General features: G+C 44.2%; 1 protein-coding gene across 3 annotated transcripts in view; it reads left to right on the forward strand.

The window, feature by feature from the left end:
* The first annotated feature begins 240 nt into the window (after window positions 1-240).
* Window positions 241-26,717, forward strand: part of NGF (nerve growth factor) — a 52,395-nt gene continuing 25,918 nt past the window's right edge. The window contains exon 1 of one of the 3 annotated variants that reach the window (XM_081194791.1): window positions 241-696. The gene's annotated coding sequence lies outside the window, so the exon portion shown is untranslated. Of the gene's footprint in view, window positions 697-1,078; window positions 1,221-26,717 lie in introns of those variants that run through there. The other 2 variants (XM_081194790.1, XM_081194788.1) reach the window with 2 other exon arrangements.

A 26,717-nucleotide genomic window follows, 5' to 3' on the forward strand; every position in this document is an offset into this window, starting at 1 on the left:
TTAATTCTTCCAGATAATTCCAGCGCGAAACTAGATAATCGCCCCCAAACAGATGACTCAAGGGGGCTTGAAACGTTCGCCTTCCTTTGCGCGGAGTGGCCCGGCGCAGCTGTGGGAGGTTCCTCGCGGGGCGCTCCGCCCGCCCTCCTCCAATCAGAAGTCGAGCAGGCCTCCCGAGGCGCTCGCCTGCATTTCCATTCATCTCCCGCAGGAGACAGGAGCCGCGCACGTGCCGGCGAGTCCCTCTCGAGAGCCCAGCAAAGGCGGACGAGCGCGAGGGCGGGAAAAAGCTCGCGGGCGGCCTGGGCGAGCGACGTCTTTCCCGGGAGTCGCTCCGCGCCCCCTCAGGGGACTTTCCCGCCCAGTGTCTCTTGGGCTAAGCGCGGCGAGTCTGTGCAGCTCCCGCGCCTTTTTTTTATGGCGCTAGGACCCAGGCGAGTCTGTCTCTCGTGAGTCAGTTGCCGCAACAGCAGCGGCGGCTCGGTCGGAGTTGAGCGAGAGCGCCGTGGATGAGGCTGCGGCGCGCGCGCGAAGTGAATGGCTCGCGTGCGTTGGGAAAGTGGCCACGGAGCGAGGCGCTCGAGGATCCCGTGCGTGAGCCTGCGCGACGGCGCCTATAGCGGCGGCAGCAGCAGCAGCGGCAGCAGCAGCTCCTAGGGGGGCTTCTCTCCACCTGCCCGCGGTCGCAGCGCTGAGGTGAGTCGCCAGCCCGCCTTGGGCCAATGGACGCAGCAGGCGCGTGAGGAGAAGTTACTGCTGGGCTGCCCGGGCGCGGAGCGGCCGGCCGCAGGGGACGCGAGCCAACTCCCAAGCCCGCAGGCTGCGGTCCCGGGGCTGTCACTGGAAATGGCACCTTGGGAGGCAGGTCCCTCGTGGGGTTGGACCAAGCAAGCCCAGCAGCCTCTGGGATGAGCGAAGATTAGCGGCGCGTCTTTCTCTGGGGAGCAGCAGCCCCGACCGAAAGTCGTGGCTTAAAGGGCGCAGGGGTCCCTCATCAAATAAATAAATCCATAAACGGCGTGAGTGTAGCCCGTTTTCGCCTAGTTCCGCGTATGGTCGCACAGGGGGGGGGGGGATGCCTATGGCGTTCTGGTGTAAATCAGGGCACAGGCTGTGGTTCTCTCGCGCTGTTTTTACACTTTTTGAAGCCCCCAGACACGTACAGGGTTGAGTTCCCCTCCAGCTACAAACTCCCTGCTGGGACAGGATGGAAACTGACGGTGCTCATTGATTTATGGTTTGTGATTAAGCTTTTTCCCTCACCCCTGAAAGCGAATGCCAGGCAGAAGGGGAAAGAGGCGAGCAGATGAGCGGGAGAGGGTTGTTTTGTTTTTGTAGCTCCTTGGGACAGTTTGTGGATCTGTTTCTTCCACCCCTTAACTTTTGAGCATTGCCTTGTCCAGTGGGAAACCTGCAGGAAATAAATGGATATATGAATAGTGTGCTTGTCCAGCTGGTTTTCCCCCAAATTGTCACAAGCTTGGAAATTTGTGAGCAACGAAGTGTATTACTGTAAATCCTTTGTATAAACTAGGTGTGGGTTTTCTCTTGTACAGCATAACATAGCATTGTACCTTAGCTTAACTGAAAACATGCATCAGAACTTTGTTGTTACGCTGTAGGAAGATATTCTGTCTAGAACTCCTCATGTTAGCTTTACTTTCTCTTACCTGGTTCCAGTGATGCTCTCATTGTTTGAGCGACATTCCATCATTAAATAATTCCATGGCACTGTACTGCTATAAAATGAGAAACGTCATTATGGTCCATGAAATTGTATTATTGGGGGTGGGGGGGAGTCAGGCATTCGCCTACAGGACAAAAAAAGATAATAAGGACCAACGGCCAAATGGGTTAGATGAGTCATATATTGAGCCAAAGATGATCAGGACCTTAACATCAAGTATCTGAATCATTGCTTAACAATCTCTGAAACATCTGGAGACATTGTTCAGTGATACAGTCACTTTCAAAGGAGTATGTGGAATTGGGATAACGATAATTCAGCAACTTGAGAAATGCAGAGAACTCACCCTTAAGGGACAAGATCTGTTTCACAAGATGCTAGGAGAGGAAGTCATGAAGTTTCTGTTGCTCATTACTCTCTCCTAGTATTAGGTAAGCACAACTTTGCTCAGAAGCAACCTTGCTCTTCTTCTTTTAGTTGTTCTCTGTTTTCTCATTTTAAAAATGGGCAGAAAGCTAAAGAGTTGTGAAATTGTGTCTGTTCAACTTGCTTCAAAGTGTCAAAGTTTCAATTCAAGAAAACTAACTTGTTTCTGAATGGAAAGTGCTTATCCTTTACAGTACAACATACAAAGATAAATTCAGCTGGTATATTATGAAGTCTGAAGTTGTGCTGGTGAGATAGATCCCACTTGTTGATGCAGATTTGTTTTGCTTATGTACACATTAAAATTCTGTGTCACTTGCATGTATTTCAAAGGGGGGAAAGTCTGTTTCAAGACTCACATACAGATCACTGTAGTTTGTTTTCTAAGCATCAGTTTAAAGAAGAGGTGTATTTATTATTTGTACTAAACAATTTAATTCTGCTTGTATTGTGGTTGTGTTCAACTGTTGAAAATGAAACTGTTTCATTTTTGCTTAAACACCATAAAGTGTAACATGCATGGAAATACAGTAGTACAAAATTCAGTTCTGTCACATAATGTCAGTCCAGGCCAGGCTGATGGAGCTCTCCCAGACCATCCATTACAGTTTTTGAAAATGTCACTGTTTATCATGGCCATTTAAAGCAATGGTGACCTCTGCTGGCAATTCCCATCTAAAAAATATGTGCTGAATTCAGCCATCTGATAAACATGAATTGTTCCTGATTGATTTAATAACATGCATTAAAGTAGGTTGGCTAATAAAACCATGAAGTTCACTTACACAGTTGTAATGACATTAATGGAGTTTGCTTCTAAGTAAGCGTACATAGGATAAAGTTGTTTTAAAAATCCTTATTCTACCACCTCTCCACATGTGTTCTTCAGTTTTGTACTGTTTTGTGAGCTAGATTACACATATAGATTCCATTTTTTTGGTTTACGTTGCTTGCCAGAAACCCTGTCTGTTTTTGAGGTGAAGGAGTAGTTTTAATAATATAACAAAATTTCAGGGGGAAGACTGTTCCACATGAATATCTGGCATTTCAGATGGAAATAGTTTACTTTGTTATTGGTTAAACATTAAGCAATCCATGGTCTGGAATTAATTCACCTATAGAAGCAGGGGGGAGATTCTCTGCCTTTTTTTGTTTTTTTCTTTCTCTTGGCCTTTGTATGATTACCAGAAGACAAAAAAGATAGATATACAGTTGAGTTACAGGTAGATGAGAGAGAACTTACTCGTGCGTACACATGCAGCTGTCTTGGAATTAATGGTGCTTGCCTAATTTAACCCTGCGTTGGTCTTCTAGCATTAACATTAGTGGAAATAGTAGACCACCCATAAGACTGTAAATGATAGCAAAAACTTTGTAGTAAAGAACATGAGAATGCAGAGGTCTTTATATAAAACAACAACTGCAATACGCACACACATCTATACATCAAAATTAGTTTTTGTCTACCAAGGCAATAATTCAATGTTGGCTCAGAATCTTGAGATCTGGACTTGATAATAGCTACTGTGCTTGGAAAATCAGCTTCTGGATAACAGAAAATAGCTAAATGGTGCTGTTTTAAATATTGAAAGCACTCAGAGAGTTTGTTCAAATGGCAGATTCCCCAATACTGAAGTGTTAAACTAGAAGTGGATGATAAAAATGTAGAGAGGTGTAAATGAATGTAAAAGTACATAAGGAAAGATTTTATCTGCTTTATCTTGTTAAGTCAGTTGCTTTATCTTGTTAAGTCAGCAAAGAGATCAAAATGCAGCCCCTTTGAGACAAAGGGGGAAATCAAAATAACAACAACACAAATATCAGTAAATCCCATGGCAATCTCTAAAACATGCTATCCTGTATAAGTCAGTTCAAAATTAATTCCCATTGAGTTTCCAGGTCAGAGTGAATAAGACTGCAGCCTAAAAAAGTAAAAAGGCAGTAGCAGTTTGTTGTTGGCATCTGTCCGTCTTGAGAGAGAATTAGCAGCCCTGAAGTGACCTCTTCAGGCCTCAGCAGTGTGTATGGAGGTCCTGGGCTTGGCTGCAGGAGTTGCCGGTAGGAGGTGTACGAGGCCCTATCTTAGAGACTGCACTCCAAGTTTGTGTAGGGTTTATTTTTTAGCCTTTCCTTCTCTTAAATATACCCCACAAGGCAGCGGAGGCTTAGGATCAGAGTTTTCGTTCTCCTAGGTAAGCTACCTTCCCAGGTTGACGAGCCCCATCTGCCCCAGTACAGCAGAATAGAATGATAATCTGCAAAAAGACTGCTGAAATTATGCATTCTTCACCCCCCATTTAAAAGTGTGGTACAAACCTCTCATGGGAGAGGGTACCAGTTCTTGGCTGCTGAACTAAATGTCTCAGAAATGTAGGGGAGATTGTAGGGATTCTTGAGAAATACTGGCCCCAGGCCATTTGGGGTTTCAGAGGTCAAAACCAGCTCCTTGCATTAAGCCTGGAAACAAGATCAGTTAAGCTGGTACAAGATCTGTGTAATATGAACTGATTGACTGGCTCCTGTCCAAGCTTCTGGTTGCTGAAATCTGAAACTTCCAGATTGTCTTCAAGTGCAGCCCCACATAGTGAACATTAAAGTGGTCTGATCTGAAGGTGAATGACTGAGACCAGGTCTGGTTTATCAAAAAGAAAGAAAGAGAAAGGGACAGTTATCATGTAAGCTGGAAGGACGTATTTCCTGAAACCACTGCCGCCAGAATATTGAACCATCACATTTCTATCTATCTAGAGTTAACAGCCCTAGTCCAGATTTGTTTACTCTTCTGTGGTATCTTCTAAAGTGCATTCATATACCTCAGGTGTGTGGGGGGGGGGCTAGAATAATAGAATTGTAGAGTTGGAAGGTATCCCAAGAGTCATCTGGTTCAACCCTATGCAATGCAGGAATTAACATAACTTCAAGAAGAACCAGCAATCCTGGACCAAATTGGAGAGGCATCTTTTACATTTGCAATATTCCCTTTGCTTAATGTAAACAAACTTCTATTTCCTTCTTCTTGTTATGGGTTCAATTCAACTGAGCCACAGTGTCCTAAAAATGTTCTTTGCCTTTGCAGTTACCCTCATGATCGAAAATTACAGATGAAATTAATTTAAAGGCAGCTAATATTAATATAACAGCTTCTTTTTCTTGCTATTACAATCTTTGGTTTATGCTTCATACAGAGACATTTAAAAGATTTGTATGCAATTAAAGCTAGAGTAGAACTGAAGTACATAGTCAACAGCTCAAAGCTCAATGGCTTATGCAAGAGTTTGTGGCTCCTATGAGTTACTTGAAATGTGGACCAAAGCAATATTTCTTGTAGTTTTAAAATCACATCAGACTCAAGCTGAATTATTAAATGTGCATCAATATGACTGGAAGGAGGATTTTACATCACTTTTTAAATTGAATTATATATGTCTAGAATTGGATGGAACCTTGTAACCCCCTTTCTGCTGCAGGAGATGCAGACCTAGAACATTCTCAATAGATTGCTGTCCCTACCAACCCTCTACCTAATTATTTCCATTTGTAACTGCTTTCACCTACAAGACATTTCCCCTAATATTCTCCTAAAGTCAACCAATGTGGTGTCATGGTTGTAGTGTTGTACTAGGGCCTAGGAGGTTTGTAATTCTAGTTCTGATCTAGTAATAATGTTGTTTTAGAAGAGAACCCTTTATGTTTGTAACCTTTCCCACAGATCTGGGTTGGCTTGATCATGGTATATGAAACTTACAGGAGATTAGGTAATGAAGTGCAGAGTCAGTACCTGTACACTTTTCAGGCAGGTATTTCTACCTGTTAGGTAAAGAATGATGCTGGCTCCCAGGAATTTTAAACATTTAAACTGTCCTGCATAGCGTATCTAAATATTTGAAACTGAATACTATTGATTTTATAATTTGTTATTTATATCAAATTATTGGAAAACAGTTTAAGCACATAAAAAACCAGCAGAACAAAAATGGAAGTACAATAGGTTATTTTACTCTTTAAATTAATCTGACATATGCGAATTCTTGGATCCTAGTAATTGCAATTCATTCTGGGGCAGGGGAGCCTCGTGGTCAAATGTAGCAAGCCAATGGAACACTTAATTTTTTTCCTTGTAAATCTTCCAGTAGGTCCAGCCAGAAAGGCTCTTAAGAACTATATGCAAAACTGTCCCCTTTTTACTCCTTCTTGTGCCTTTGACAACAGGTTGACATGCAGATATCAAAGAGGAGAGAAAAAGCTTTACCAGTTCAACTACTGCTTCTGCATTTGCTGTTAAGGACACAAGAGCAGGTTAAAAGTCAGGCACCCCTAACTTTATGGAGCATTTGATCTAAAACTTCCAAAGGGAAAATAACCTGTGTTTCCTCTCATCTCGTGTGTTAAATGGTGAGCCTACCTAACAAACAAAACCTACTAGATCAAGTTAGCTCCAGTGTGACATGCAGAATACTGTGGGTGGCATTTTGATAAATGGAGAGAAGTCTTAGTAGCAGGGTTTCTAAAATTCAGGCAGAATCTGTGTTCGAACTGACCTTTTTTCAGCATTGCTTATCAGCTTGTGTGTCAGTGTTCACTCTAAGGAACACTTTGGAATCTTGAAGAGGAGAGAAATATTTGCTTCCCAGGAAACATCTTTTTCTTCTCTTTCCAAGGGTTCTGGGTTTATGGTATTACAGGCTTTAAAGAAAAGAAGGTCTATTGGCAAGTAGCCATATCAAAATCCAATTTTCCATTACTGGGAACAGTAACAACATATGATTATACTTTCCAAGTTCCTCTGATGAATCTACCTTGAGCAGTGGTAAGGAAGATGAGAGGGATTGGGTTAAATGGGTGCAGAGGGAAGAATGTATTCTAGCTAATGACAGGCAGAATCATGGGCAATCATAAACCACTTTCTGTAGCACTAAATGATAACAGTCATTTTGTGTAGCAAACCTACGCTGGTCCCAAACCTGAAGCCCAAGTAATTTGCAATAAAGCTTTAGAGAAGTTTCTACTGCTGGAAACTCTTGAGCATGAACCTTCAAAAGCATCCTGATGGGCTCTTTAAAAAGATATATAATGAAGATCCAAAATAGCTCTCCTTTTACATGTCGTGCTTTCATTAACAATGCCCTATTGAAAGATCACTTAATTTAATAAGAGGGAATTTAAAGCAAATCTATGAGCATAAACCTGCTTATAAAAAATGCTCAGATTCACAGGAATTTGCTTGAGGTACCAATTGGATAATGTGTTGGAAGCCAAATTATCACACTGCGGCCACTGTAGCAAATTATTGGCCATGTCTATTCAAGTTATACTCAGAAGAAGGGAATGGGGTAAAAGAGAGGATGTTCCTCCTGTTTCAACACCTATTGTTTTTCTTTTTTAAAAAAACGTTGCAGATGTAAAGCAGACCAAAGCATTGCATGTATGGTGGTATGTTTTAACACACATGCCACTGTTTGCATTGTAAGGGCACTTTTACTACTATGAGGAAATGTGAGAGATTTCTGTTATAATTGCTTCTCAGCATGGAAAACAGTGTTGTTATTATGTTAATGAAGCAACAGACACCCAACAGAAACTACTGTTGGGGTCTTTATTACCCCAGTGTTCAGCTATACAGCTTTGCTACCCCTACAATTGTAGAATTGTATCTGAAAACCTAACATGCTTGGTATGTGTGTTTGCTTGGTATGTATGATGCATGCTTGGTATGTGTGTTTAGTACCAGAAGGGGGCAGAGAAGAGAGATGTGCTCAGGAAACCCAGATTAACCACATACATGTAATTTAATCTAAAATGTATGTGTACAGTTACTTTAAATTATCCATTTTGCCTCCCCAAATTTTTTTTCACTGAATTTAGTTATTTTTGGCTTAAGACCTTAGGCCTGACTCATGGGTCGTAAATATGAAAGAGACCTAAACACACTGGCTTGACAGACAAGGCAGCACATTATTGGGGTGTGATGCGTAGGTATCCATACCAGCTTGGTTTACTAGGTGCTACTTCAGATGTAGTGCCTGTTGCTTTAACAGATCCATTCTCCTACTTTCTTTCATTTTCCTCCACAACTATAGCAGGCTGTACTGTAGCTGTGGTTCACCACTGATGGAGAAGAAGACAAGCCCTGCTGCTATGGAGCTCTAAAAGCAAGCAACAAGTTGGTTGGAGTCAGGGCAGAGCTAGGAAGCCCACAATGGGATGCCTGGATTTCTCATATGGGTGCCAAAAGTTGGATCTCGGGTGTTGGTTGTTTTTTTAGTTTTCTTAATAGGTTTAGGCCACTTAAAATGTGGGGTTGCCAAATCCAGACCTTTTTTCCAATGAGCTCATGGTGGTGTACAAGGTTCTCCCCCTCTTCCAGGTGCCAGTCCAACTGTCACACCACACTGTTTCTCAGACTTCCTGGGGTTTTGTCCTACAGCTTCAGTGTAGTTATACACACAGAATTTATTCAACTGGTCTGCAATCTCTTTATACTTATTTAGCACATCTTTAGTTCACTTGTCATCTGACTTCCTCCCAGCTGGATTTTCTACTTCTGGGGAACTTAAAAATATATTTTTTAAAAAATCCTTGTTCTTAATTTTCTTAGTGACAAGAGCCTCAAATTCTTTATTTCGTTTCCCACCCATCTTCATCCACTTCTTTTTTGTGTTTGTGTGTGCACACGTGCCTGTTTGTGCCTCTTTTTGTTCTGATTTGTATAAGAGACCCCCATTTTCTGAAGGAACCCTTCTTGCTTGTATATAATATAAATATGCCCAGATTGTGTCAGAAGTAGGAGCTTGTGGATGTATATCACATTGAAACCAGTAGTATTAAGCTATCAGCAAATTCTCCTCTGCTATATTGTTTTGTTGAAAGATGCATATTTAAGCAGCAGAGACTGCACTGATTTTCAGCTGAGCAGGTTCAGGCATAGTTACAGGAATTCACCCAATAACAGGTATGGTGATTTATTTGGCTGTGCTTTGGGGGATTTTCCTCTGTCTTGGTTAAATGTGACAACTGTTGTCAAAAATATAATCACAGGTCTTGCCTCTAACACTGAGCTGCAATAAACATGACTGTAAAATTTTTAGCCTGGCAGTGGGTCATTTATTTTATTTTTGAATAGCTATGCAAGTTCCAGTTTCAAAGCTGCTATGCTTAAGGCTTATTTAGCTCCTCTGTGGGGTGGTGACCGTTTGGGAAACTAATAAAAGATTAGGCTCCATTTGACAGCTTTGAACCACACAGAGGAAATTAGTGGAATTCGTATTCCAACGAGAGATGGATTATTGCTTTGCCAGTTTCATGTTACGTGAAATGTACCTCTGCTTTTCTTGCCACCTAAGACCTTTTTTTTGGATTCTAAACAGTATTAAGGCTTGGAGTTTTGTTTTTATGGCTCTCATTAATTTAACAGTTTTTCTAAAGACTGTGAAATCATGGGTCTCAAGGGGCATTTTTTAAATAGATGTCAGCCCCACTCATTTTTATAGTGTGGCTTGTTTCCTATACAGCACAATCCTGCTTCTCTTCTCTCCTGCACCCAAGAGTGTGTGCAGATGAATGTGGCCTTGGAAGAAAGTTGCATGCTTCAAAGCATGAAAATGGACTAACAATGGCAGTATGCTTGTATAATGGCACTCAAGTAAACAGACATTCAAGAGAATTCCATTTAGATTTAGGCATCAAATTAGGGGCATCTGTCATCATCCCCCCCCCCAAATACTGTAGGCTCTGTCAGCCATATAATCACTCAGGTGATCAGAGACAGATAATGAAAGAATTGTAGAGTTGGAAGGGACCCCAAGGGTCATCTAGTCCAACCCCCTGCAATGGAGGAATCTCAGCTGAAGCATACATGACAGATGGCCAGCCAACCTCTGCTTAAAAACCTCCAATGAAGGAGATGTAGAAATAAAAGTCAAATATTTTCAAAATTCCAGGTACATGTGGTACCTCGGGTTAAGTACTTAATTTGTTCCGGAGGTCCGTTCTTAACCTGAAACTGTTCTTAACCTGAAGCACTACTTTATCTAATGGGGCCTCCTGCTGCCGCCGCACCGGCGGAACACGATTTCTGTTCTCATCCTGAAGCAAAGTTATTAACCCGAGGTAATATTTCTGGGTAGGCGGAGGCTGTAACCTGAAGCGTATGTAACCCGAGGTACCACTGTACTGCAGTTAATATAAAGTTCTGAAAATTTGCAATTATGTTCCCTGTGAGACGTATGGATTAATTCCACCCCCACCCCCCCAATGATGAAGGCATTCTCAATTATCTACTGTTATGGAATAAGCTATAACATGTGTACTACTGTACTGTAACTTAAGTGTGTTTTTTAACAGAGCAGCAGAATCTTGAAGCTTCCCTCTTAACCCTGCTTTTTTAAGGGGGTGAGGGATATGTCACATGTTGTTGGGATTTTCTTTCCCATCAACTCCAGCCACCTTGGGCAATAGTCATGGATGATAGGAGTTGAAGTCCAGCAACATTTAGGGCCCCAGATTCCCAACCCCTGCTTTATGACAAAGGTTTTGTAAACCCATGCCTCCACCATCCTAGGAATGGCACTGACAACTCTGAATGTCATGGAAGACTCTCCTTCTCCACAGTCCTCTCCATTCTGCCTCACCCTCTAAAAGCCACTTTTATTGCATATTTAATGGGGCTTTGCATGAGTGCTTTGGGTAGCTGTATCTACACTGGGTCTCAGATTGTTCTCCTGCATCAACACTGGGTCCCCTGTGCTGGTTTATGTGCACCATTACTTCAGAGCAGGATGGCATACTTAGACTCTAAAGTACGGTTACCATTTGTCATTGAAGGATATGCATTTGAGGACTTTGAAGTGGATGGAGTCCCATTCCAGTTCCTTTCCAGCAGAAGCATATTTTCATACAAAGGCTAATGTTGCTTGCTTTGACCTTATTCATTTTCTGCTTGGGTCCAGAAGTGCCAAACTCAGTTTCTGTTATTTTACTTTCAAAAAACCCCAGACCAAATCCAAATAAATATAAAGTAAAACTAAAAAACATTTACAGTGGTACCTCAGGTTACAAACATAATTCTTTCTAGAGGTCCATTCTTAACCCGAAACCGTTCTTAACCTGAGGCATGCTTTTGCTAATGGGGCTTCCCATTGCCGCTACACCACCGCCATTCAATTTCCATTCTCATCCTGGGGCAAAGTTCTCAACCCGAGGTACTACTTCTGGGTTAGTGGAGTTTGTAACCCGAAGCATTTGTAACCCAAGGTACCACTGTACTGGTAGTTTTCAAGGAGTCAAATGCTGAGAAAAGCAGACGAAAGCAGAACGTGAAAACTGGTCCTTTCCCATTATTACCTGATGCAGAAAACAAACAAAACAAAGACAACAAACACATAGTATTCAACCATGGAAGAAAAAATAGAACATAGACTGTAATCATGTGCACATTAGGCTGCTTAGATTCCATTGATGTAGGCAAGATGTAAACCAGGGGTCAGCAAACTTTTTCAGCAGGGGGCCGGTCCACTGTCCCTCAGACCTTGTGGGGGCCAGACTATATTTTGAAGGAGAAAAATGAACAAATTCCTGTGCCCCACAAATAACCCAGAGATGCATTTTAAATAAAAGCACACATTCTACTCATGTAAAAACACACTGATTCCCGGACTGTCCGTGGGTCGGATTTAGAAGGCGATTGGGCCAACCCTGGCCCCTGGGCCTTAGATTGCCTACCCATGATGTAAACATTCCCACTGTGCATGAATGCAGTCATAGAAAGTTTTTTTAAAAAAACATTCACATTCAATTTGCACTGTAGGTTCCCCAATCCTACTCAATATCAGTGTATTTCCGGTTGAACCTACTTGTAATAGGGTTTTCATATCAATAGACAGTTAACTTATTAAAAGCTATTGTAATCCCAGTTGCAAAGTCTTGAGCTTTGCAATGCCACGTGCAAGATTTCAAGATTGGACATAGTGATAAAAAGGTGTAGCTTTAGAGGAGGAAGGCTGGACAGCATGTGTGGAACAATATCTTCTAGGAGTCAGAGGCTCCTACTTCAAAACAAGAGATAATGCAGCACATATTTGGGAACTAAAGTTACAACTTGTCAGAAACAATTTTAAAAAGTTTCACATATGAGTACAGGACAGAAAATATTTTTCAGTTACTTGGGAAACTTCTCCTTCAGCTAGATTTGGTAAATATCAGACAAGCAAAATCCATGCCGAGAAATTTCAAGTTACATGTCTTATAGATTATAGACTTTAAGCAAATTATAAAAGTGTAAATTAGGTCATGGTTGGCTCAGACAGTTTATTTTAGTACACTAGTCCATAGTAATTGAATCCATTTAAAATAAATCTGCCTTGAAATATGATACTGTGAATGACAAAGCCATTTTAATAAATATAAAAAGTCAGGATCACTCTCTATTCAGGTCAGTGGGGCAGAATGCCTTGCATCAGGACTGCCTGTGAACCAGAGGGTTTGGTAACTACTAGCCAAATTATTTCCATATGTGTGGTCTCAGTACCGTAAGGCAAAAATGTGACTTTAGACAATTAAAATGTTAAGTAACATGTATAACTGCTTGGCAGCATTGCCAAAGTATATCGCTAGTTGAATCTCTAATTGTTCACATTTAGGCAGAATATACATTACACCAGTAAAATGTTTTAGCAAGGAGACAAATCAAGATAATGTTATCTATTTGAGAGGAACCCCGCTGTCTGTTCCATCTGGAAAGCTTATCTCCCCTTTGATTTTTGTTCTACTTGTATATATTGCCTCCCATATTCATCCCTGTCATTCTTGCAGTCCTAATTTAACATTTGGGAATTCGTGGTTTACCAAAGTCCTAACCCAAGCAAATCTTCTAACCTTCAGTATCTTTCCTATAATGTACCTCTTGCCTTGACATTCTTTCAGCGATGCAATTAAGTAACTTTTGTGCAGAGAAAGTCATGCAACATGATCTTCTTACAGTGATATAAATTACAGAGATGGTGATTCTCAGCCCCTATTTATGCTGTTGCAGTCCCATTGAATTAATGGCATTCCATCAATGCACGTTATCTTAGGGCAAAACTAGACATAGTAATGTAGTTTGGTTGTGCACAGCTGTTTTTTCTTCAACTAGTAGCCAGCATAGTGGGACTGCGAAATAGCATGGTGCACTTTGGTTCTCTGCCCTTGTTGTAGTTCTGATTGGAATTGACTGCTTTACCTCCTATTTGTAATGGAAAAAAAGTTCCAACTGATGCCCATTGTGAGTAGCAGGCATGGGATGGGGGTTGCAGGGGGACTGTGGTGAAGGCAAGGGGTTAAAGCCTTCACACACACACACACACACACACACACACACACACACTACAATCTTGACGCTCCTTCAGGTATACAGGACCGAGACCATTTAGGGCTTTAAAGGTCAGCACCAACACTTTGAATTGTGCTCGGAAATGTATAAGATGTCCATGTATATTGCATTAGTTACTGGACAAATACATATTGGGACTAGCTCTTCCCAAGCTGTTGCTGAGTTGTTCTGCCTACCTGTGATCCTAAACATACTCCTTAGCACTTTGACTTCCAATACAAATACTTATTTCCATGCATGACTGTGCCAGTCAAGAGGTTGGAACTCCCTCCTTAGCAATGCTTAACCTGGTATTAAGCAAGATATCTTTCAGGCAGGCAGCAAATATAATCTTACTCACCTTTGTACCTGTATATTGGAACCCAAACAGAAAAAGGTTTAGGAAGGTATGACCCAAAAAGAATAGCCAAAAGTATTACAAGAATAAACATTGTAGTTCTTGGTATACATGATAAAAGAATGGACAGATATCATTGGTTTATGAAGGTGGTTTTCACAGCAATATTTAAAGGCCACTGTTGGATAGATCTAGGATTTACTGCACAGTCCTATGTATATCTAGGGGTGGGGAAGAAATTCAGTTTGCTAAGAATTTTAATTTAAAATTAACCTAATTTGCAGTTTCAGAAACAAAATGCCAACTGAAACATAACTATCCTTTGAAATCTACACTTCTCCAAATTTTGCAGTGCAGTCAGTTTGTGGGAGGGTTATACACTCATAACTGTTCTGTTGCAATAAGAGTGATGTGCAGTGCAATCCTATACATTGTGACTCAGGAGCTCCATTGAGTTCAGTGCGACTTACCTTCAGTATTTTACCGTATTTTTCTCTGTATAAGTCGCCCCCATGTATAAGACGATCCCTATTTATTTTAACCCAAAATTAAGAAATTAAGTTGTTTAGCTTTTTTGGGGGGGGGGAGGTCACTTCCTCCAATCGCTCACCCGCCTGCCCGCCACTGCCAATCGCTTGCCACAGCCACTGCCAATTGCACACCTTGCAGTGGCCACCAATTGTCTGCTTGCTCACCCCCACCAACAGCCCACCCGCCCACTTGCTGCAGCCGCCAGTCATCTACCCGCCTCACCACAGCCGCCAATCGCCTACCCAATTGCCACAGGCACAGCCAATCGTCAACAGGCCTTACTGCAGCCACCAATCACCCACCAATCGCTGCTGCCAATCTCCTGCTTGCTGCTGCCATTAATCGCACATCCGCCCTCTGTATTCAATATCCGTGTGTAAGACGACACCCAATTTTTTTTAGCAAAAAGCATTGTCTTATACACGGAAAAATACAGTATGTTCTATAAATACTCAACAAAAGTATCTTACTGCTTCCCAAATCCAACTCCCTCCAACTTTGGCTGCTCCTGACAATGCTTTCCTTCTTTTTCATCTTAGGCATTAGTATTAGTATTTTGAGTCCTGTAAAATATAGGCAGGTTTTACTAAAACATATGAAAATTTAAGCCACAAAAGTATGTAAGGAAAGAGTATTCCATTTACAAGCTGCTGGTCTAGCCTGTATTATCAGAGCTGTATCTCAGTAGGACCTTAGTTTCTTCCAAAAATAGAAGTCAGCTTGTGATAGGAGTTAAGTGATGCCATTGTGCTCCTTCCTTTAAGGCTGTCAAAATTATTTCAAGCTGGTTATAATGTCTGTGTGTTTATAATCTCCAGCCCCCTCCATATCAACTGCTTCCTAATTTCTCTCTGGTTTACAAAAATGGCAAAATACATGTAATGGCCAAGCTTTTCTGTTATAAACAAGGCAATCTGGAAAATTTTAATTTAAAAAATAAAGTAAAAGTCAGTTGTCAGTCTTCAGGTATCATCAACTTGTCCTTTACCCTTCAGCAGTGAATGTCTAATCACTCTCTCTAGAACACTGATAATAGCGTGAGCAGGATTTCTTCCCTGCTTCAGTTGGAACGTGCATCTTATCTTGTGCTATCGCAAGTCTTGTGTCAATAATACAATGCCTTGGAACATATTTTGTTTTTCCCGAACTAATTACAGGAACTGAGGAGTCTAAAAAAGAAACAATTTTCACTCTCCCACCCCACCCAAGATATGTCATAATTGGAATGGAAATTGCCCTCCCCAGTGTAACTAAGGACCTTAGAAAAAAGTTCCCATTGGTGCCAATGGGACTTGTCCCCATCAAAGCTCCCAGTCACATAGGGGTGGGCTGGGGGCAGAGGGCAACACCGTTCTGGTAGCTGTTAGAAAGCGAAGTGCTGACATCAGGCGGATAAGACCTGGAATCAACTCCCTGATCAACCCTTAAACTGACCACTGAATATGGCATATTATCTGTCTATCTCATCCCAGAAGTCTTAACAAGAGGGAATCAAAGTGCCGTTTTGTACCCGTGTTGACTTACTCTCTTTGCATTCTCCCTCACACACCCTTCAGCCTAATTTACCACACGAAGTCTTTGAGGGGGGAAATGGAATACATGTTGCCCTGAGCTCCTTAAAGGTGCCCTACATACAGTACAAATAATGTGTAATCTGAAACCTTTAAATGCTAATATTGTGCTTTTGCAGAATTAATTTGGGGATCGTGTGTGCGCCTGTGTGTGTATTCACACAGCATGAACCACTTTTAGTGGTTTTTTGAATTCTGACAAGTCCATATATAATGGAGGAATTGGCATAAGATCATGACTGTTCAGTTATGTATCTTGAACCAATTATTCCAGATTAGTGAGGGAGGTTTGTTTTAATGCCTTATTAAATATTCCTTAAAGTGCATATAAAATGACCAGACAAGAGGAAAAATGTTTATGAAGCTTTTGCAGTGAATAGCCATGGCAATATAATGATACCAGACTGTAACCATGACCATCTGTTTTGCTGTCTAATTAATACTGACTTGCAGTAGATTGGAATATGGATTTTCCATCAGGCTTTGCCTAATTGCTGCTCTGCAGCTACATCACTGCGCATTGTGCTGACATTCTATGTTTGTGCACATCCTCACTGTAAACATGGCCTGCAGGTTCTGAGTCCTGATCTTTCCCCTACACATTCACCTATATTTAGTGGTAGGTATAACAGTGCACCCATGGGATGCGGGTGGCGCTGTGTTCTAAACCACTGAGCCTCTTGGGCTTGCCAATCAGAAGGTCGGCGGTTCAAATCCCCACGACGGGGTGAGCTCCCGTTGCTGGGTCCCAACTCCTGCCAAAAGAAAGAACACCAAAAGTGCAAGTAGATAAATAGGTACCGCTCCGGCGGGAAGGTAAACGGCATTTCCGTGCACTGCTCTGGTTGCGCCAGAAGCAGCTTAAGTCATGCTGGCCACACGACCCGGAAAAACTCTGCGGACAAATGCCAGCTCCCTCGGCCTGTAAAGCGAGATGAACGCTGCAACCCCAGAGTCATTTGCGACTGGACTTAACTGTCAGGGGTCCTTTACCTTTTCCTTTTTATAACAGTGCAAGGATTACATGTAGTGCTGGCCCAAGACATTTTGCTGCCTGAAGTGAAGCAAAAATCTCCTTAATCCTACTAGGGCCAAACACTTTAGTATCACAGCAGGGCAGGGCAGGCAGGACCAGTGCTGGTTTTTGTTTGTTTCAGAATTTATCAGAATTCAGAAAATATCTGAATATAAAACATAGATAATAAAATAGTATTAAAACACATAAATCAACAAAAATTAAAAACTATCTAATTTGAGAAGGCTCCTGAGAAAAGAAAAGTTTTCAATGGATATTGAAAACACTAACAAATATTGGGGTTGCTTCACTTTTGAAGAAAGGGAATTACAGAGAGCAGGTGCCACAGTGCTAAAGTCACTTCATGCCTTACTGCAAAGGTGTATGTCACCATCAACAGATGCTCCTCCACAAATGTAAATGACTGGGGCAGTTTCTCAGATTCTGTTGTTCAGAATTGCATAGGGCTTTATGCATCGGTAGTATAACCTTGAACCTAGCTTAGTAGCAGATTGGCAGCCAGTGCATCACTATCAACAGAAGTGTCACATGTTCCTGATAAGATATACCGTATTTTGCGCCCCATAAGACGCTCCGGCCCATAAGACGCACCTAGTTTTTTGGGGGGGAAATAAAGGGAAAAAATTATTTCCCCCCCAGGCGCGGGGCTGGGGCAGCCCGAGCTTCCCCCGACCCCAGCCCCCAAACAGGCAGCTCTCTGCAAGCCGTGGGAGCCCAGCGGTGGTTCCCGCTGCTTGAGGAGAGATCCGCGAAGCCTGCACGTGCTGGGATCAGCGCTTGCAGGCTTCGGGATGCCTGCAACTCTCCCCAAGCAGTGGGAACGTTCCCGCTGCTTGGGGAGAGATCCGCGAAGCCTGCGCGTGCTGGGATCAGCGCGCGCAGGCTTCGGGATGCCTGCAACTCTCCCCAAGCAGTGGGAACGTTCCCGCTGCTTGGGGAGAGATCCGCGAAGCCTGCGCGTGCTGGGATCAGCGCGCGCAGGCTTCGGGATGCCTGCAACTCTCCCCAAGCAGTGGGAACGTTCCCGCTGCTTGGGGAGAGATCCGCGAAGCCTGCGCGTGCTGGGATCAGCGCGCGCAGGCTTCGGGATGCCGGCAACTCTCCCCAAGCAGTGGGAACGTTCCCGCTGCTTGGGGAGAGATCCGCGAAGCCTGCGCGTGCTGGGATCAGCGCGCGCAGGCTTCGGGATGCCTGCAACTCTCCCCAAGCAGTGGGAACGTTCCCGCTGCTTGGGGAGAGATCCGCGAAGCCTGCGCGTGCTGGGATCAGCGCGCGCAGGCTTCGGGATGCCGGCAACTCTCCCCAAGCAGTGGGAACGTTCCCGCTGCTTGGGGAGAGATCCGCGAAGCCTGCGCGTGCTGGGATCAGCGCTTGCAGGCTTCAGGATGCCTGCAACTCTCCCCAAGCAGTGGGAACGTTCCCGCTGCTTGGGGAGAGATCCGCGAAGCCTGCACGTGCTGGGATCAGCGCTTGCAGGCTTCGGGATGCCTGCAACTCTCCCCAAGCAGTGGGAACGTTCCCGCTGCTTGGGGAGAGATCCGCGAAGCCTGCACGTGCTGGGATCAGCGCTTGCAGGCTTCGGGATGCCTGCAACTCTCCCCAAGCAGTGGGAACGTTCCCGCTGCTTGGGGAGAGATCCGCGAAGCCTGCACGTGCTGGGATCAGCGCTTGCAGGCTTCGGGATGCCTGCAACTCTCCCCAAGCAGTGGGAACGTTCCCGCTGCTTGGGGGGAGATCCGCGAAGCCTGCACGTGCTGGGATCAGCGCTTGCAGGCTTCGGGATGCCGGCAACTCTCCCCAAGCAGTGGGAACGTTCCCGCTGCTTGGGGAGAAGTCCGCGAAGCCTGCACGTGCTGGGATCAGCGCTTGCAGGCTTCGGGATGCCGGCAACTCTCCCCAAGCAGTGGGAACGTTCCCGCTGCTTGAGGAGAGGTCCGCGAAGCCTGGAGAGCGAGAGGGGTCGGTGCGCACCTACCGCTCTCGCTCTCCAGGCTTCAGCGAAAGCCTGCATTCGCCCCATAAGACGCACCCACATTTCCCCTTCATTTTTGGAGGGGAAAAAGTGCGTCTTATAGGGCGAAAAATACGGTATATTAGCCATGTTCAAATATATAAAAGGATGTCACATAGAGGAGGGAGAAAGGTTGTTTTCGGCTGCTCCAGAGAAGCGGACACGGAGCAATGGATTCAAACTACAAGAAAGAAGATTCCACCTAAACATTAGGAAGAACTTCCTGACAGTAAGAGCTGTTCGACAGTGGAATTTGCTGCCAAGGAGTGTGGTGGAGTCTCCTTCTTTGGAGGTCTTTAAGCAGAGGCTTGACAACCATATGTCAGGAGTGCTCTGATGGTGTTTCCTGCTTGGCAGGGGGTTGGACTCGATGGCCCTTGTGGTCTCTTCCAACTCCTATGATTCTATGATTCTAAGATGCCCCAGAGAGTGACCATGCAGCAGTATTTTGTCCTATCTGCAGCTTCCCAATCAAATGCAAGTGCAGACAAAAGATGGTATTTCTTCACACAGTGTATTGTTAAACTGCGGAGTTTGCTCCCACAGGAGACAGTGAGAGCCACCAACTTGGATGACTTTAATAGAAGATTAGACAATTTCACGGAGGATCAGGCTATCAGTGCTTTCTAGCCATGATGGCTATGCTGCCTTCACAGTCATAGGTAGTGTGCTTCTGAATGCCACTGGCTGGAGACCACAGGAGGGGAACATGCTATTGTCCTCTAGTCCTGCTTGCAGGCTTCCCATTGGCCACTGTGAGAAGAAGATACTGGACTAGATGGGCCATTGGCCTGACCCAAGAAGCTCTTATTTTCTCAAGGGCAGCCTCATGTAAAGTGCATTAAAGTAATCCAGTCTAGAGGTTACCACTACATGGATCACTGTTGCCTAGCTAGCCCTGTCCAGGAACAGTTGTAGCTAGCATACCAGCTAGAGTCCTAGTGACTAAAGACACTTGAGCCTTCAGTGACAATGCTGGATCTAGGATTCCCCCCAAATTACACACCTATTCTTTCAGGGGGGAGTGCAATCCCATTCAGAGCAAGGAACTGACCAATTTCCCAGACCTGGAAACTACTTGCCCACGTGGCCTCTTGTCTTTCTTGGATTTAATTTCAGTTTATTGGCTCTCATCCAGACAATTATTATTGAGACCAGGGATTAGTTTGTGACTTGCACGGCACCTCCTGATTCAGATGCTACAGACACAGATCTATGTGTCATCCTTGTACTAATGAAGCATAGGGGACAAAATAGTGCCCTGTGGCACCCTGCAAAACAACTCCCAGCAGGCCAAAGGGCAATTGCCCATGCCCTGGAATCAGTCCTGTAGGTAGGAGCAACAGAGCCAGTGTAACACAGTATTCTGCACTCCCATCTCACAGAGCCAATCCAGTAGAATACTGTGGTCAATGGTATCAAAGGTCACTGAGAGATCAACAGGGTCACCCCCCCCCATCTCTCTCCCTGTATATATGTACAGGCCTGAATTCAGATTGAAATGGATCTAGAAAATCAGTCTCATCCAAGAGTGCCTGCAGCTATGCCCTGACCACCCTCTATGATACCTTTCCCCAGAAAAGGTGTATCAGCAACAGGGTGGCAATTGTGAAGAACCCCAAAAGGGCATTTCACCATAGATATTATGAATGGTTAAAAAGGAAAACCACTCAAAGAGGAATGAAATTAATGCTGTATTTATGTTTGACAATAAAATGTTTGGAATCTGGCCCATACTTCTAGTATGTGCAGGCGAATACCTGTAGATGCTTTGTTTTCGTTATCAAATCCACTCAAATATCTCTTGCATCAAATTTCTAGTTATTCCCATCCTCCCCCACAATTTACCCCAGGACAATAAGATTATCATCATAATTAAATATTTGCATATTACTATTTGCCTGGCTCAGGAAGCAGGATCGCTTTCCAGCTCATGCTCTTAGTCAGAAAATAACCAACTTAATTTGTTTTGTTTTACCATCACAGCTCTTTTAATAAGAAAAATACCACCATGGTTCCCTCCACAACCCCTTTGAGGTTCTGATCCAACTAAAACGAGTCACTTCTAAAATCCAATGAGAACATTTAAACTAAGTTTTCCCCAACTAAATTTTCCCATTGTTTCGAATGGGACATGCAGCACAATCCTGCACATGTTTACTCAAAAGTAAGTTCCATTGTGTTTAGTGGGCCTTACTCCTAGGTAAGTATGTATAGGATTGCAGTCTTAGTCACTTGCAGACTTACTCAGAAGCCCCACGGTGCTCAGTTTCATCAAATATGAGTTAATCGTAAACTCATATTTGTATAGAACTTTCAAGTGCAACCCAAAATGGTACATACCCTCTGCCTACCTGTCCTTTGTTCTCTGCCATGTCGGCTATTTATATTTAGCTGCTGATCCAGTATGAAACTCAGCACCTCTCAGGAATGGCAAGAACTTGCTGAATTCCTCCATCACCAATCTCTGATGATAGATTTGGGTTTTCTTTACAATATAAGATACTTCAGCTCATACAGAGTAAGAACAGAAGAGCCCTCCTGGATCATTGTGAATAGAAAAGTTTTTGCTGTGCCCAGTTAATTGATGAATCAGCAGGTATATTGCCATCCATCTGTCTGCAGACTGCCAGCAAGTGATCTACAAACAGTTTGTTGAGTTGTGAAACACATTTGTTCATCGCAAGCATTGGCAGACAAGCTTGACATCACTGATTATCAGAATGACACTTAAATGCTTTTTTTAAAAAAATAAAAACTACTATAGAAGTATGAGTACTACAACACACTATGTTTTAGCTGCCTTTGAAAAGTGATTGAAAACTGCAACTGTCCTAGAATGTGGCCGCCAAGTTAATAAATGAACCTGGCCACTTACCAGCAATACTAGCTGAAGGTTAGTTTCTAGTAGGAGTATGCATCAGACCCAGACAAGCCCTGAATCCCAAATTGAAGTGGGACATTTTAGACAGATTTGAGGCTTGGCCAAAGCAGGGTCTCTCTGAAGTGCCCCAACTGAAGCAGAGCTCTACAAAGTAGTTCAGGACCATTTGACTTTAGGGACCTTTAAAAAACTGTGAAGATAGGCTTAACTTTTTGCAGACACACTTTCATCCTGTGAAAGTAGGGGTGACTTTTATGCCAGGCTGGAGGGACGGGAGTTGGATAACTCTTTTGTGATTGACAGCTTCTAATCAGAGGGAATGGTTGTACTGTTGTAAATAAAAATATGCCCTTTTCCCTTATGGGGTATCCAAGAGCCCATATAGAGTCCTTACATAGGTTCTCTATTGGTAGGAGAAAATAACAGAGGCCAACCAGAGAATATTGAGAAGCAAAGCAGCTAGTAAGCCTGATCTTTATTAATCTGTTGCAACAGGGTACTCCCCTCACACGCAGGAGAGGAAGAGGACCCCAAAAAATGCTGTGCAATGGCTTATAAAGACTTTTGAAATTCCCATCCTCTGGATCAAGACCACCCCCAGAAACATTATGCATACATCACAGAAGGGGTGTAACCTAAGACCACCCCTCAGATACATCTCACCTACATCACAGAAATTTTAATGTTGTTTTTCTCCTGTCACAGTTTATCTCCTGTCTGGCAAGTTACTTGATTGGATTTCCTGGGGAGCCTGGCCATTCTTTTGTAGTGGTAAAATACTTATTTCCTGGGCCAGGTCACAGGCTCACACCTTATTCAAACAGACATATCCTTGAGACAGGATTTGTGAGGAAAGACAATGGGGAGGCTTTTCCAGTTTAACCTTGCAGAGAAAGGATTTGGTCAGTTTAGGAATCAAAATGGTTCCAGGTTTGTCTTTCCTGTGCTGATCTATGTACGTGTGGTTATGAACGTTGCCATATATCTAAAACCATAAAATTCCTATCACAGTACCAAGTCTCTTCCACCAGTATTTTGGCACAGTAATATATCACCATGTTCTTTTTCCCAGGCTGATGAGGAACCATTAATGAGTACTTTTTGGGTTTGGTCAGTCAACCAGCTACAAAGCCACCTAAGAGTTACCTTGTTCAACCCACATTTTACTAACTTCCTCGCAATAATATGCTGGGGGACATTGTCAAGAGGCTTACTGAAATCAAGAGGCTTACTGAAATCAAAAGGCTTACTGAAATCCACAGCATTTCCATGATCCACCAAGTTTGTAATTCCATCAGAATATAACTCAGAGTGGACTGACCTGGAACAGTAGCCACAGAATGTTGACTATCAGTTGGGAAACAGAAGTGGAGGGCAGGGATAGGAGTATCCCATATGTAAGTGTGTGACTGACTAGAATCCTGAAAAGGAGTTCTCAGTACTGCATTGATTTGTTACAGGGTTCTATTTGTGTAGTTGTGATACTCTTTCTTGCATTACATATGGCATCATATCAGCATGTGAGGTATTTCCTACATGTTTAATTGTGGTCTGTCTAGATAAACTGCATACTTTACATCAAAGCACGAAACCATGTAAAAGTAAAGCTGTTACTATACAGAGGGAAGCAAAAAAAAAAAAAGATTATTTAATTATGCATCAGCTTCCTTCAGCCTAAATGCCTGGAGCAAAGTAAGTGAATCATACATATCACTTTTGCTCTGCTGGCAGCACATTTGATGTGATATCTTAGAGTCACTTTGCATTGAGCAAAAGTGGGAGTTCCCTCTGCTCAGCAGAAAGTGTTAGCTATAAAACTTTGGAGTAATATAATTTGGAGTCTATTGCTTTTATTTATTTCATTCCTGGTTACGCCAGATAGCAACTTGTCCTTGCTATGATATTATTGATAGGAATGGGAGCATGTATCTGCCTTAAAATAGAGTAAGTAAATTGTGTAATATGTAAACCTGGCTACCATGATCAAAGACAACAAGGGATAGTACACAACTGTATCCACAAATAAAGTGGACTTTTATTTATGCATCTCCCAGATATTTGCCAGAAAGTTGGCGGGCCCTCTGGAGTAGATTGGAGGGCACGAGGATTCCATGGAGGAATCATGTCTGCTCACATGACATTGGATATCACCTATGGGTTTCCAAGAAGCATACCAGCATGTTTTGAGAAATCAGAAAGCAGAGCTATATCATATTGTTTCTATCTGTGGTCATAGGCTTGTCACAGTAACCCTAAGTGGTCTCTTGACATAGAACTGAAAACCTTTCCTTAGCTTATTTCAATTTTGGTCTGTGACTTTTGTAGTTATTTATGTTCTCAGGGACATAAGATGGACACAGGAAATGATGGACAGATACGGATTGGAGATATAGTTATTCTTGATTCTCTGGAATATGTGGGTGGCTTTTGTTACCATTCACCATGGCATCCTTCTGAGCTATCTTGTCTGCATTGGACTGTGAAGTCCTGTGTTTCAGTGGCTCTGGTCCTTTTTGTCTGGTTGGTCTCAGAAAGGGATGCTGTTTCCCATAAACATTGGCATGTGGACCCCCACAGTGATCCATCTTCTCCCCCTGTGCTACATGTGCTATTCAACATGTACATGAAATTGCTGCATGAAGTTAGAGCTTTGGGAGGTTGATGATACGTGTCTCTATCTCTCTTCTCCATTTGATCAGAGGGAATGGGCAGGTTAGGTCCTAAAGCAGAGCTGGAACACAGTGATGGGCTAGCTGAATCTGAATCCAGAGAAGATGGAAGAATTGTTGCTTAGAGTTTCTGTTGATCCAGGGATAATTGCACAGACGGTGGCTATGTACACACAACATTTTGTTCCAGAACTGATGGAGACTGAATACTTTTTTTTCCTTTGTAGTCCACAAAAAATCTAGATCTATTGCATATGTTTCCATTGAAATGTGCTTATTGAGAAACTGGTTTCATTTAGAAAATAAAAGCTCATTGCAGATTCATTCTGTATTACCCTACAGTGTGCCCATTTGAAAACAGATAGAGATACTCATGTCTAATGATGTTATGGGTGGCCTTTTACCAAGATCACAATCACCACTTCCTACTTCATTCACTTGGGGCATATGCAGGGAGGAAAAGATGTGGATAACCTAATCAAAGAGAGGGTTTTCAAACACATATCAAATAACCATTCCGATCCTTATAGATCAGGGGTGTCAAACTCAAATTCATCGGGGGCCACATCAACAGTTTGGTCCCCCTCAAAGGGCCGGTTGTATCTGTAGGACTTTATCAGAGTTATTTTTCCTTAGGCACTGGTGTGTGTTGTCTTGAACCTATACACTATTTAATATACCTATTCCAGTACGATTTTAAATAAGAATAGAAGAAGAAATAATAATGATTTTTTAAAAAGATGACGAGATGGGCTTCCAGGCAGACTGGAGCTCCAACGGGAAGGAGACAGGAGCCTGTCCCAACAGAGCAGAGCAGAAGCAAATGTTGCCTCCCCCCGCCCTGCCGCCGCACTCAGGAGTCGGAGGATACGGAGCTGCAGTTTGGGTAGCAGCAGTTTCTTCCTTGCAAGGGAGCCCCAGCGGCACCGCGAGCGCAGGTGGCCAGGATGTCCTGCTGGGGCCCCGAGCTGCTGCAGTTGCTCCCGGGGAGGGGGCTATCTGCCAAGTCCTCCGGCCCAGAGAAAGCCGATGTGTTGGCGTGGGGAGGGGGGCGGTGTTTCGTAGCCAGGCTCCCGCAGCCAAGTTGCTGGCAGGCTCCCACTTTGCTCCAGCTGCCCAGATGCTGGCGCGGTCCTCTTCGGGGTGGGAGGCGCCCCTGCTTTGCGGTGTGGCACACCGCCCGCCCGCCTCCCTCCACCCCACTCTGCGCAGCTGAACTGGCAGCAGCTTCGCCTCTTCCAGCCCAGCAGGGGCGCGCCGCCTGTGGCAAGACCTGCGCTGGGTCCCCGCTCTCCACTCGCCTCCGCCGTTCCCTTCCCCGCCTGCCGGCCCCGCTACTTATCCACCAGGGCGACCCCCAGCCAGCCCCTGGCCCCGCCGTCCGCGCCCCCAGCCATCTCCTCGCCAGCTGCAGTGCCGCAGTGGCCTCTTCTTGCGGCCCGAGCGAGTGAGCGAGCGGCGTCCCAAGCGTGGCTCTCGCTCCCTGCCCTCGCGGCTCCCTCGCGCTCCAAAAGTTGCCGCGCGCGCAACCCGCCCCCTCAAGCAGCCGTGCCTGGGAGGCTTCGAGGGGCGGAGGCAGCCGGCTCCGAGCTCAGCTTCGCGGGACCGCCTCCGCCGCAGCGAGCCCCGGACTGGACCGAGCGAGCAGAAAGCCTCTTTGCCCGGCCCGCGAGGCAGGCGAAAGTTGTGGGACTGGCCGGTAGGCAGCGCCGACGGGGCGCTTCGGTTGGAGCCCTGTCTGCAAGCAGGCAGGGAAGGCTGTTTGCGTGGGTCACTTTTTAGAAAGGCAGAGAGCCTCCGCCGGAGTGCGGACCCTAAAATCTGGGTCGGGACCAGTAAAAAGGATGAGAAGCTCGCTTCCTCGCCCTTGATGCCACGGGCCACATGACGAGGTCTGGCGGGCCGGATTTGGCCCGCGGGCCTTGTGTTTGACACCCGTGTTATAGATGGTAGGGTCTAGAATCAGTATAGATTGAAAGTAGTACGTTGAGAACAAACCATAGTCTGTCAAACCAGTTGCACTGACTCCAATCATCATGAAGTGTTTTGAGAAACTGGTGCGCCGTCACATTATTTCCTGTCTTCCATCAACTTTTGACAACTACCAGTTTGCATACAGAGCAAATAGATCCACAGAAGACGCCATCAATACCACTCTCCATGCTGCTCTGTCCCATCTGGAGCAGCCGGGGAGTTATGT

The sequence above is a fragment of the Podarcis bocagei genome (assembly GCF_964188305.1).
Source record: "Podarcis bocagei genome assembly, chromosome: 5".
NCBI lineage: Eukaryota > Metazoa > Chordata > Lepidosauria > Squamata > Lacertidae > Podarcis > Podarcis bocagei.